The sequence below is a fragment of the Arvicola amphibius genome, chromosome 9 (assembly GCF_903992535.2).
Source record: "Arvicola amphibius chromosome 9, mArvAmp1.2, whole genome shotgun sequence".
NCBI lineage: Eukaryota > Metazoa > Chordata > Mammalia > Rodentia > Cricetidae > Arvicola > Arvicola amphibius.
This window is the reverse complement of record NC_052055.2, coordinates 90,887,167-90,901,278: the sequence shown is the minus strand read 5'-3', so window position 1 is coordinate 90,901,278 and position 14,112 is coordinate 90,887,167.

Below are 14,112 nucleotides of genomic sequence, written 5' to 3'. Positions count from 1 at the left end.
GGAGTAGATCTTCTAGAATAAAAATGGGAAGGCTCTGAGGTTGATTTAGTAAAGCCCTAGTTCTGCTCTGAGTGGTCCTTCCTGGTCTGTCTTGAAGTGTTTTGCTCTGCATTGGAGTTTCAGAAAGCAGAAGCACCTCCATGATGCCTGTAGGTGAAGACAGAGAGAGAAAGCTGAGGCCTCCAAGTCAGCAGTCAGAGAGGCAGTCCAGCTTGTGACTTTATTGGCTACCTTTCCTGTCTCTGTGCAAAACTATCCTGAAAGAGACAACTTAGGGAATGAGGGTTTGTTTGGGATGGAACATGAGAGCATAGTCCATCATGGAAGTAAAGCACAGTGGCAGGAACAGGGACCAGAGCGTCACAGTGTCCATAGATGCAGAGAGAGATAGATGCTGGTGCTGACCTCCATTCTTTCTTCATGGTGCCTGGGACTCCAGCCTAGGGAATGACGCTGCCCATACTGAAGGTGGCTCTTCCCCTGCCGACACATTCTCATACTACATTTGGATCCTGTGGAGTTGACAGTCCATATTAGCCACCACAGGGGGTTTGAACAAATTCTTCAGCTCTGAGTCTCAGCTTCCTCATGTGAGTAACAGTGTACAGCATTTACTTGTCTAATAATGTATGAAAAGAAGTAACTGATCTTAAGTTCCTTGTATGTTTTAGGTGCTCAATAGTTAGTTAACTAAATAGTTAACTAGAAGTTAATTTTTAGTTTTACAATTTCCATCTGCAGTGAATGAGTTCTTATTTTAACGATTTATAGAAAAGCATAACAATAGTATTCTAAAAGTTAAAAAAATCACTATGAAAATCGTCTTTTTATATTACACACTTCCATTGTGAATTTACCCTGAAGGTGTTGGCCTCAAACACATTGGCTATACGCACATAAATATAGACACATATGCACTTGTGCATGTATATATCCTGTAAATAAAATGATTCTCAAACACGGTTCTACAACAGTGCTTCTTCAGCTGTAACATGGAACCCTCTCTACCTTGTAGTGTTATTCTTTAGCGTGAAAGTATCAGACTCACAACTGCTTCTCAGACCCATGCTTTGAGAGTGTTTGTCATGGGCTGTGGGGAAGCTTGCACCTGGTACGTGGAGTCCTTGTGATCATGTGGCATGGGAAACCTTGTGCATGGTATGTGGAGTCCTTGTGATCATGTGCCATGGGAAACCTTGCACGTGGTATCTGGAGTCCCTGTGAGAGCTGTTATCTATGACCCTGATCTCAAGAGCAGTGCTATAAAAGGAATTCCTGGAAGATGTCTCTGAGGAACAGCCCAGGGAACAGCCCAGGGATGGCTACTGATGGTTCATTTCACCTGGTTTGTGCTGCATGAGCACTGCAGTGTTGGGTGAATTAGACACCTATTGTAGTGGGTGTCCTTTTGTCTCTGTCATATGGCTGGCTTCATTCTGAATTCCTGGTGCATTATATCAGAAAAATAACATCGACTTGAAGGAACTGTAGGGATGTGTATCACCTGAGTTGGCATGTGTATGTGTGTGTGTGTGTGTGTGTGTGTGAGAGAGAGAGAGAGAGAGAGAGAGAGAGAGAGAGAGAGAGAGAGAGAGAGAGTGTGTGTCTGAGACAGAGAGAGAGAGAGAGAGAGAGAGAGAGAGAGAGAGAGAGAGAGAGAGAGAGAGAGAGGATGCATGTGCATAAGCATATGAGTATTGGTGTGAGATACAAGTGGCTGAGTCACATGTCTGTATATGCATTTAGTTGTGTCTATTTCTACATGCATGTTGTTGCAGTGCACATTTGCGCCTGTATGTGTGAGTGCATGGTTGAAGGCTGATATATCCAGTAAGCCAGAGGCTACTATTATAAGGCAGGTGTCTCCATGAAAAACAGCAGCAGAAGGGAGTACTAGATGGAGATTTGGAGGGGCTGTCAGTAGGCCTTGAGCTTGACAAACTCAGAAAGGGTGAAGGCTGCAGCTCTAGGCCTGGAAAGACAGGCCAAAGACAGAAGCATGTGCCTTTATAGCCACAGGACAGCATGGGCCATGCTGTCACTGGGTCAGGGACATGATCACTCTGGACCCGGGCTGCCCATTGCAAAGAGTGGACTTCGTACTTTGATGCATTCACACACATTCACAAGAGCTACCCCCTGGCCCTCTGAGACCTGCCTGACCGTCATCCTCTTCAGTCTCCTCTCCTTGCAGCCCAGAGAAGGGGGCCACAGGGACAGGTGGGTGCTCTGCGGGTGGGGACAGACTTTGGTAGACATATCCTTGGAGGACTGGCTTCATATCACTTGTATATCAACACTTCTATATCAACAAGACAGCAGTGTCAAACTGGCAAATGCAGGCCAAAAAAATTGCGGTGCCCTATTCCTTCAACGCAGCAAACCCTCACTGAAGAGGCAAATTTGTGCTATGCCAACTTCCTTATTTATTTTTATTTCAGAGAAAGCGGTTCAAAGAGTGCCTAGTTCAGCTGATGTTTTTATTTAAAATGGAATAGATCACATCCACTTTAATATACATATATGACAAGAAATAAGCTATATTTCATCTGTGAGGCCCTTGCTATTTCCTTCTCTCACAGATAATTCATTTTTGAGAATCATCATGTTGGTATCTAGGGACATTTATATAGCCAGGGAGATGAACAAACACCCCACCCCTGCTCTGGTGGAAAGCTGACAAATCAATCAAGGATCTGAACATCTACCGTGTCTCCCAGCTGTGTTTATTTCCCTCCAGGGTGCAACAAGCCTCTTGCTTTGGTTTCTGCTTCAGGATGGGAACACTTGACCCCCACCGCTCCAGCATCATTCATGCTGAGTTTGAAATGATCACCACTGTGTTGGTGTTGATGAGCTATTCAAGGACAAATGCTATAAAAATGGAGGCATGCAATCTAGGCATCTCTGCAGAGAGTGATGAATCTTCCTGGTGTAAATATCAACCTCCAAAGGCAACAGGGAGAGTAAGCTTCTAGGAGCTGGAGAAATTGGAGCTAGGACGTACTTCTCTGTCAACTGATTGACATGAAGCAGCCAAGAAGGCAGCATGTAAATGGCATTTGGCTGGAGAGAGAGCTTCGACAGGCCTTCATGAAAGTATAAACTGAAGGGGTGAACTTCCTAGTGTATGTATTTGTTCGTGTAGTGTGTGTGTGTGTGTGTGTGTGTGTGTGTGTGTGTGAGAGAGAGAGAGAGAGAGAGAGAGAGAGAGAGGTGCATGTGTGAGTATGGAGGTCAGAAGTCTAAACTGACTATTTTCTTCAGTAGCTCTCCACCTTGCTTTTTGAGACAGACACTTCATTGAAACCTGGGCTCACTGAGCTAGCTGTGCTGGCTGGGGCACCAGGGTTCTACCAATCCCTGCCGGCCTAGTGCTGCAGGGACAAGCACTCCACCATACACTGTTTTAAACACGATACGAGGGATCAAAACCAGGTCTCCCGTGCTTGTGTGGCAAGTACTTGACGGAGCTGGTTCTGCAGCCCCTTCCCAGCATGTTTGGCTGAAATCACACTGCAGCCCTTCCCTAAAGGGCAGCTGCAGAGACCAACATGCCTCGTAGTTGGTGGGCTGGTGTAGCAGGGCTGGAGGATGTATTCGTCCACATGGAGTTTTTCCCTGTGGTGCCTCACCATCCTAATGATATTCCCAGGACATCATTAAGGAGTACCATAATATATGTGCATTGCATCTTTGGATCTTCTGTGCAGCATCATTTCTTCTCAACAGTCACCATAGAAGGTGCTGAGAAAAGGTATACTGAATGCAAGGAAACTAGCCAATGATCTCTGGTCACATGCTAGGTACCGCCTGTGTCATCTTACATACACTGGGAAGTGGAGACCTACTGGTAAATGAAGAATTGGAGGTTCAGAGCTTAGAGGTGGTAGCTTGGGGCTCCTACTGCTAAGGAGAGGAAGTAAAGTGTTTGTCCAGGCTGAATTGGTGGCACCTGAGGATATCAGACTACACCATCCTCATGTATAGACTTCAAGAGGCCCAGGCTGGTGGGCAGTAGAGTGGTGTGGAGGGAATTTTGGCTTTGTGGCCTCCAGAACCACCTTCTCATCCAGGCTCTGGGGGCAACTGCAGAAGCACCTGCTTTTAGCAGTGAGGAAGGTCTCTGTTGCCATGAGGGATGTGGGGTGAGAACATGCATGTCTTTTTTTTTGTTTGTTTTGTTTTGTTTTTGTTTTTGGAGACAGGGATTCCCTGTAGTTTCTAGAGCCTGGAACTAGCTCTTGTAGACCAGGCTGGCCTCGAACTCAGAGATCCACCTGCCTCTGCCTCCCGAGTGCTGGGATTAAAGGCGTGTGCCACCACCGCCCGGCGAACATGCATGTCTTTGAAGACATAGTCTTACCGTGATGGCGTTGGAGCAAACAGAAGTTCTTCGGAGCAGCCTGGAGAACCGAGTGGAGGCTTCTCTCTCTGCTGCTAGCTCTGTGCTCAACAACTGCAAATGTCTTATTTTTCACATATAGAAATCTAGATGACTCTGGAAGGATTTTGTTTATTTTCCATGGGCTCCTAGAAGTTTCTTTGGCACTTTCCCATTTACCACGTGGAAACCAAATCAAAACCATGACAGCACCTCTTTCCTATGTCCATGCACACCAAGCATGGTATGCCTATCCCCTACCTGACTTGTCTTTATGTCCAATGAACCCATAAGTCCTAAGACTGCTCCATCTCTACTCATGTGGTAATTACAAGTGCTAGCCATGAGTGTAGTCTTCAGGCTGTTATCAGCACGAGGAGCTCCCAGAGCTATGGAGTGAGTCTCAATCTTCCTAGCTAGATAGAAAACTTACCCAGGGGGCAGCCTGGTGGGGGAGTTTTCTCAGTTGAGGTTCCCTCTTCCAATGACTCTAGATTGTGTCAGGTTGACACAAAACTAGCCTGCACAGCTGGACTCAAAGGCCTCACTTTGTAGATGGGCCTGTGAATTAGCTACCTTTCTGCTTACTGTTATAAAATGCCCAACAAAAACAACTTAAAGGAGAAAGAGTTTATTTTTGCTCATAGCTTGAGGGTATGGTATACCATAGCAAGAAGGGATAGTGGCAGGCCTGTGAAGCAGAGGACCATAACGCCTTTGCAATAAGGAAGCAGAGATGGATGCAGCTATGAGCTTGCATTGTCCTTTTGATGCAGTCCAGGTATGGAGTGGTATTGCCACACTGGGTCACTCCTCTATGGTCTGCCTTTTCAACCTCTGCCCAACTGCTCGAGGGCCTATCTGCAAACCTTGTCACTTTAATCCTGCACCTTCATAGAATGCCTCCAGGCAGCTCCCTGGCTTCCACATTAAAATCCCAACCGGCACCCTACAATCTGCCCTAAACTTGTCTTACAATACTTCTCAATCTTTTCGCTCCAAAAGGACACGCTGGCTCTACTTTCCAACATGTCTACATCTCTTCATCTTTGTAGCTTTCACTCATCAAACAGTTTTGCACTCCTTCTCATTTCCACCAATTTAATTTGAGCAGTTGTCCTTGAGGGAGCATGAAGAGGCTCTCTCCTTCCCTTAAGAATCTGCCATGTGGACCTGGGCCAGAGCAGGCCTGAGACAATGGACTCCACAGGAACAGGTGCAGGGGAGCAGCCTCTGAGAAAGTGGGCTGGAGCCAGAGACCTCTGCAGGACTGGACATGAGTCTGGGACCCCAGAAGAACTAGGCCTAAGCCAGGAACACTTCAGGTCCAGGTGTGAGTCTGGGACCTCTGAAGGAGTAGCCTTGAGCCAGGGCCACTGTGGGTCTGCACCTGAGTCTGAGACCTCTGAGGGAGTAGATTGGAGCCAGAGACCTTTGCAGAACCAACCCCAAGCCAGGGATCTCTGCAGGAGCAGATCTAGACCAGGGACATTTATAGAAACAGTACTGAGCCAGCCCCTTGGCTGGAGCAGGCCTGAGACAGCAAACTCCACAGAAGCAGAGCAAACTCTGGGAACACCGAGCAACCTCCAGGATCAGGGAGTGACCAGTGGGGTGACTGGAACTGTGACACTGATTGCACCACGAGGAGCAACCATTTGAGCCTTGGATCCACTGGCACCTGGAAGATTGATCACCAGAGTCACAGACAGCCCCAACTACACCAATCACAAGAAAAGATAGGTAGACATTGTTCTCAGCTTTCCTGAAAAGGGGTAAAGTCTATGTAACCACATTCTCTGACTGTCATTGAGTGTTCTTGTCAGAAGGAGAGGTGAGCCAGATTTGGGATGAAAATCCAGTTTCCCCATGCGTTTTAGCCCCTGTCACCATTGTTCTGCTATCTTTCTATCCTGCTTCAATTCCAGGTATAAGCATAGAGAGACGCGGCATGAACAAGGCCCAGAGGCAAGTGACCGTGTGTGTAGACTGTGGGCAATACACCACTCTGAGCCAGCCCAGCGGGAGCAGAGGGAGGCAGGGAGAAAGGGTTTTCTAGAGTTAAAATTGCAGCTTGGGCCCCCACAGCTCTAAAAATCCAGGTTTCAGCCACTTGTCATCAATAACCCAAGTAAAGACACAGTTAATAGTGAAAGGCGGTAAAAGGAGATTTATTCAAAGTGGTCACACTGGGAGGAGGAAAACGAGATCCAGTGGCCCCCTCACCACCACCTAGTCCATCTCTCCACGAGAGCGAGAGGCATGCATAGCTAAGCAGCTCTGGTGATGGGTGATGGGTGGTCCTGCCCATCACCATTGTCTCAACTTCAGTCCCGCCTGTAAGATGGTTCGACAATGGAATAAACCTTTCCTGGGGACAAGTTTCTTCTCTGACTGAACCAGGGGTCTTTCTATTCCTGGCATGAGATTCCTGGGGAAAATGATAGCTTCCTGGATCCCAATGTTTCAGTGGTCTGATAGCCAAGGGGCGGGGCACATGTCTCTCTAGAATATCTTCCTTCCTGCCAGAGCGGCTACAGCAGAGCTAACAGTACAGTGGCTGCTTAGTTATCTCAAGTAGCTTAGAGAGGTTTGCCTGTACCTTAATTTTATCAGAGAGAGCTCATGTGGGAAGAGTTCCGGAGAACAAGGACTTAGTCTTGAGTGTGGTTTTTAAACGTCCCATATGTTCTTGCTTCAAACAATATACAAAGCCATCTGGTGAGTGGATGCATGCCTTAGTCTCCGTCACCGCCATCTTCCCGGGACTTCAGATTCAGAAAAAAGAATGAAGTCCTAAGTGACTACTCACCTCCATCTCTGTACACCTTGTCTTGTCAGCAAGCTTCATCTGAAGGGGACAGCACAAGGACGTGTGCTCTGATGAATGTCAAAAGAAACAGAAGCAGAAGACTCAGACCCACAGAAAGCGCAGACTTGGAGTTTTTGACGTGTCTCACATGGGCTTTCTTTCCTTCTTCCCTGTTCTAGAAAAATGCATCATGGGGCAAAGGTAGTTACGGTGCAAATGGGAGTCTCCACATGTGTGTCCTGTCTGCTCCTCGAGAACTCACTCACTCTCCGATGTCTAGGCATTGTTACTGCACACACTTTGTCCCAGTCTTTACAGCTATTCGGAGCGGAGACATTTGTTTAGTACCAGTGGTTGCCATGGGCATTAATGGGTTCTCTTTCCTTTTACTGTTGGCACTGCTTTGAACACGTATGCCTGTCTTCTGAGCAGCTACATGCATCCATTCGAGTATCTGTGAAAATCGTGTGTATGACCCGAAAGTATGCTATCCTGCTAAAGCTTGCCTGTTTTCCACCTTTGGGGGTCCTGGGTTGAAAGCAGGTTGAACAAGCCATGGGGAGCAAGGCAATAAGCAACCTTCCGCCATGGGGTCTTCTTCAGTTCCTGTTTTATCTCCTGCCTTGGTTCTCTATAATGAGGTCTTGTGACCAGGGATATGTAAGACAAATAAATCCTTTCTTCCTCAGGTTGTTTCTGGTTGGTGTTTTATCACAGCATCACAAAGCAGTCTAAGATGCCATTTCAGCCACATTGCTTGGTATGTGCTTATGTCTAATTAGATTTTGTGTTTCCTTGGTAACCAGTGATGTTGAGCAACCTGATATGCTTATTAGACTTTACAAGGAACTATTTGAAGGCCTGCCCATTTGTGTATGAAGTTGATCTCTTCTTCATTGATTCATAGGGGTTGTTTTTATTTTTTATAAATAGTGCATTTTATAAACATTATGGAAGAGATGTTATAATAGGGTTTGTTTCTCTCATAATATCATTTAATATGTATAATTATTTTTAATATTTAATAATGTTAATCTTCCTTTTTGTGGTTAGGAATTTTTGTATCACACCCAAGCACATTTGCCTATTCTTTAAATATTCATTCATATTCATATTTCATTTTAGAATTACACATTTTAGCTTTAGCTTTAGATTTTGGTTTATACATTTTATTTTTATTTTAGAATGAGGCTTGTCCACTTGTTGAATGCCTAGATGACTCATCTGGAAAGACCATGGTTTCTTACCTACATAGAAACATCATTACCTTTGTCACTAATGAAGTGAATACACACAAAACAACCGTGTTTGAATTCTTGATGTAACTGTAGGTGAACCTGCTGTTCTCCATCTTTGCATTCTTATGTCACTGTTTTAATATTGTGAGTTGTTAAGACATCATGTAATAAATATGCTGTTGAATAAAATGGAAAAGATAAATCAGGATTTGAAAGCTGAATTCAAAGAGGAGATAAAAACATTGAAGTGGCCGGGCGGTGGTGGCGCACGCCTTTAATCCCAGCACTCGGGAGGCAGAGGCAGGCGGATCTCTGTGAGTTCGAGACCAGCCTGGTCTACAGAGCTAGTTCCAGGACAGGCTCCAAAGCCACAGAGAAACCCTGTCTCGAAAAACAAAAAAAAAAAAAAAAAAAAAAAAAAACATTGAAGTGATCACAAGCTGAAATGAGGAAGGAATTGAAAAACTCAGTATCCCAATTTGAAAACCCAGCAGATGATAGGCTATTTATTAGTACTTGGAGATAAAGTAGAGTATCTAGATGAATAAGCAACGAAGATTTAAAATGTCTTAAAAGCACAATAAAGGAACATGCAGGGTATGTGATGTGTGAAGAAAGATAAAATCTTTTAATTAAAGCAGAGATGAGGTAGAAGAATCCTAGGTCAAATGTCATAACCGTATCTCTAACAAGATCATAGATGAAAACTTCCCCAAAGTAAGAAAAACATACAGAAGCATGGAGAACCCCAGCTAGACAAATCAAAAAACCAGTAAACAATCTACATCATATCATAATCAAGACACTAAATATACACAACAAAGAAAAATTAAGCATTGAAAGCTACAAGAGAAAAAACACAAGTCACATAAAAAGGAAACACCATCAGATTAATACCCAACTTCTAAATGGAAACTCTGAAAGCCAGAAGAGTCTAGAGCAATATACTCCAACTTTTTAAAGACTACAACTGCTGACCTAGATGACTGTGTCCAGCAAAACTATCTGCCACAATGGAGGAAGAAAGAAAAACTTCTCATGATCCAAACAACTTAAGAATTCATATTTAGCCACAACAGCAACACTAAACAGAAACCTGAAAGCAATACTTCTAACTTACAGAACCTCTATAGAATATTTCACCCAAACATAAAAGAATATACTTCTCAGCACCTCATGGAACCTTCTCAAAACTGACCATATATTCAGTAACAAAACCAACCTCAACAGATACAAGAAAATTGGAATAACTCCATGTATTTTATCAGATCACCATGGCTGAAACATTAATTCCAGAAAGCCCAAAAACACATGGAAATTAAACAATGCTCACCTGAATCATCAATGGGTTATGGAAGAAATAAAGGGAAAAATTAAAGACTTCCTAAAATTCAATAAAAATGACCACACAACATACCAAAGTTTATGAGACATAAAGAAAGCTGTGTTAAGAGGAAAGCTCATGGCACTAAATGCGTACATAAAGATTCTGGGAAAATACCACACTAATGAATTAACAGAACATTTAAAAACTTTAGAACAAAAAGAAGCAAGCTCACCCAAAAGAACTAGACAGCAGGAAATAATCAAATTGAGAGCTGAAATCAGCAAAATAGAAACAAAGAAAACAATACAAAGAATCAATGAGACAAAGAGTTGGTTCTTCAAGAAAATCAACAAAATAGACAAACCTTTATCCAAACTAACCAAAAGGCAGAGAGAGAATATCCAAATTAACATAATCAGAAATGAAAGGGGACATAACAACAGACACGGAGGAAATCCAGAGAATCATCGGGTCATATTTCAAAAACCTGTACTCTACAAAATTTGAAAACTTGAAGGAAATGGACAATTTTCTGGATAAATATCACTCATCAAAATTAAATCAAGACCAGATAGGCAAATTAAACTAGTCTATTACTGCTAAAAAAAAATAGAAACAGTCATCAAAAGTCTCCCAACCAAAAAAAGCCTAGGACCAGATTGATTCAGCTCAGAATTCTACAAGATTTTCAAAGAAGAACTAATACCAAAAATCCTCAAATTGTTCCACACAATGGAAACAGAAGGAACATTGCCAAACTCTTTTTTATGAGGCTACAATTACCCTGATACCCAAACCACAGAAAGACATTACTAAGAAAGAGAATTAGAGACCAATCTCACTCATGAACATTGATGCAAAAATACTAACGAAAATACTGGCAATTAGAATCCAAGAACACATCAGAACCATCATCTACCATGATCAAGTTGACTTCATCCCAGAGATGCGAGGATGGTTCAACATATGAAAATCTGTCAACATAATCTACCATATAAACAAACTGAAAAGTGAAAACCACATGATCATCTCATTAGATGCTGGAAAAGCATTCAACAAAATACAACATCCCTTCATGATAAAGGTCTTGGAGAGAGTAGGGATACAAGGAGCATCCCTAAACATAATAAAGGCAGTATACAGCAAGCCAATAGCCAATAGCAAACTAAATGGAAAGAAACTCACAGCGACCCCACTGAAATCAGGAACAAGACAAGGTTGTCCACTCTCTCCATATCTATTTGATATAGTTCTTGAGGTCCTAGCTAGAGCAATAAGACAACATTCCCTACTTTCTCTGACAGGTCATCTGGTCAAAAAAAGAAATGGAGTAGCCTTGTAATCAAATGACACCTTACATCAAATAAACTGAAGAAATATGTACAAAACAGCTTACCTAAATAGCAAAGAGCATGCACTCTACTCAGGATCATGTGGAAGCTTCTCTAAAACAGACTACATGCTGGGTCACAACACAAACCTTAAAAAAATCCCAAAAAGCTGAAATGATTCCGTGTATCCTATATGACCATTGTGCAATAAAGCTTAAAACTGGCACTAAACAAAGCTCCAGTAAATATATATACTCATAGTTTAAACTACTTGTTACTGAATGATAAATGTTCAAAAATTAATCAAGAAAGAAATGAAAAGATTCCTTGAATGAAATAAAACTGAAAACACAACAGAACAAAACCTCTGGGATACATTAAAAGCAGTTCTAACAGAGAAGTCTATAGCCTTAAGTGTCTACATTAAAATATCAGAAAGAGCACTGAGAAAATGGCCTATGACAAAACTCAAGAATTTGGAGGAACAAGAGGAAATTAAACCTAAACCCAGTAGATAGCAATAAAAAAACAAAAATCAAGGCAGAAATTAATGAAAAAGAAACTGCAAACAATACAGAGAATCAATGAGTCTCAGAGCTAGCTCCTGGAAAAGATAAGCAAGGGAGACTTAGCCCTTGGCTCAGCTAACAAGAAAAAAGACCCAAAATTAACAGAACCAGAAACCTTTAGGGAAACAATTGAATAGACACCAGAGAAATACAGAATACTTAGGAGAATGCTTTAAAAATTTGTGCTCCATTGAGTTGGAAAATCTAAATGAAGTGAATGAGTTTCTTGATTCATCCAACTACTGGTTAAACCAAGAAGAGACCAACAACCTTAACAGACCCATAACAGAGGATGAGATTGGAACAGAAGAAAACAAAACAAAAACAAAGAACTCTTTTTTAAGAAGAAAGAATCAGATCATACCCCAAGACAGTTTCATGAAGCCAGTATCATTCTAATACCCAAACCAGGCTAAGACGCAACAACAACAAAAACCCCTGACATCCCCGATGAACATAAATGGAAAAATCCACAATAAAATGCTATCAAACCTATATCAGCATATATAAAAAGGAATATTTACCACAATCAACTTGGATTTATCCTGGAAATACAGGATTAGTTCAACATACGCAAATCATTGACTATAATAAATCAGATAAAAGACCTAAAGACAAAAATCTTATAATCATCTCAACAGATGAAATAACTGTGTAAACAAGACCAGAACAACATCAGTATTAGTAGACTTACTAATGCAGAAGAGGGGAAATTTCTTGGGGTTCCATGCCTAGACAGAGAATTATAGGCAACTGTGAGAAAGGATTCGCCTCTCCCAGGGAAAACCAATGAGGCCCCTTATTGGTTACACAATACAAAGTGGCCAGCTCTGAAACACATGCACACAAGTAACAAAAATGGATCCATCAGGTTGTAGTTATACATTTGTACACCATATACCAATATATGTATGTAACAATAATAGTCAAAGAAAAAGAGGCTATCTGTTTGTGAGTTGGGAGGCCATAGAAAGGTTTGGAGGGAGGATTCCTAGAAACAGATGGAAGAAAGCAAGGAAAGGGAAGAGTTATGCAATTCTATTTAAATTTAAAATGTATTTAAATAAATATATGACTTGAAATTTTATAAAAATACTTTCTGTAACCTTTGAGCTGAACATTTTTTTTTTTTTTTAAAAATCATCTTTTTATAAGTGTGGTAAGCTACATTGATTTATTTTTTAAAAAAATGTTTAAGTAAATTCAAATTTCTGGAGTAAGTCCAACTTGGTCGCTATGCAGTATATTTTTAAACATATTTTATTGGATTCAATTGGAAAATATTTTGTTTGAGACATTTATGTCCATATTCATGAGAAAGTTTAACGAGGTGTTTTGTGGTTTTGTCAGAGTTTGACATCTAGATTTTTAACTTCATATGCTAAGTTTGGAAGTGATTCTTTTTTTTTGATAGAATTCTTGTGAGATCAATTTTCCCCTTTTTGTGTATGCATGCATGCATGTTCACATGTGTGTGGGCACAAGTGTGCACATATATAGAAGCCCAGCATTTACCCTGGTGTCTGCTTTGATCACGATGCATTTTACTAACAAGTCAGGTTTTCGTGCTGAACCCAGAGTACCATTTCCAGCTGTTCTAGCTAGCCTTCTTGTCAGGGGTCCTGTTTCTGTCTCCTAAATGCTGAGACTAGTGGCCTCCATACTGCCCCCATTTTGTGGGGCTCGGGGAATTCCTGTTCTCAAACATTTACTCAATTGAGCCATCTCCCCAGCCTTACAATTTTTCTTCTCTCTCTCTCTCTCTCTCTCTCTCTCTCTCTCTCTCTCTCTCTCTCTCTCTCTCTCTCTCTCTCTCTCTCTCTCTCTCTCTCTCTCTCTCTCTCTCTCCAGGATCTTGTTATGTACCCCAGGCTGGCTTTGAACTTGAGATTCTTTTTATTTTTCTGAGACAGGATCTTACTATGTAGCCCAGGTTGACTTTGAACTTGATAGTCTCCGTCTTCAGCCTCCTGGGTTCTGGGATCACATTCATGCATCACACGTGGCTGTTCTTTTCTTTTCTTCTCTTAAATGTTTGGAAAAACTCACAGGTTAGTTCCTAGAAGAATTTTTTTTAATTGCAAAGTCAATTTATTGAGTGGGAATAGACACACTCATGCTATTTATGTCTTCTTGGACATAATTGATCCTTTACTTTAAAAAAATTATAACTATTTAAAAAGTTTGACAAAATAGTTCCAATCTAGCTCTCAATTATTTATGTGTAAAAATCCAGTAATAATGCGCCCATTGATTTCTGGTGGTGGTCCCTATAACTTCCCTTTCCTTCTTTTGTATTTTGAGACAAATTCTCATGTATCCCAGGCTGGCCTCCTTGTTAAGTAGCCAAGGAAGACCTTACGCTCCTGATCCTCCTGCCTTCACTTCCTGAGTGCTGGTATTATGGACCACACATGCGACGCATGATGCTGGGGCTCAAACCGAGGGCCT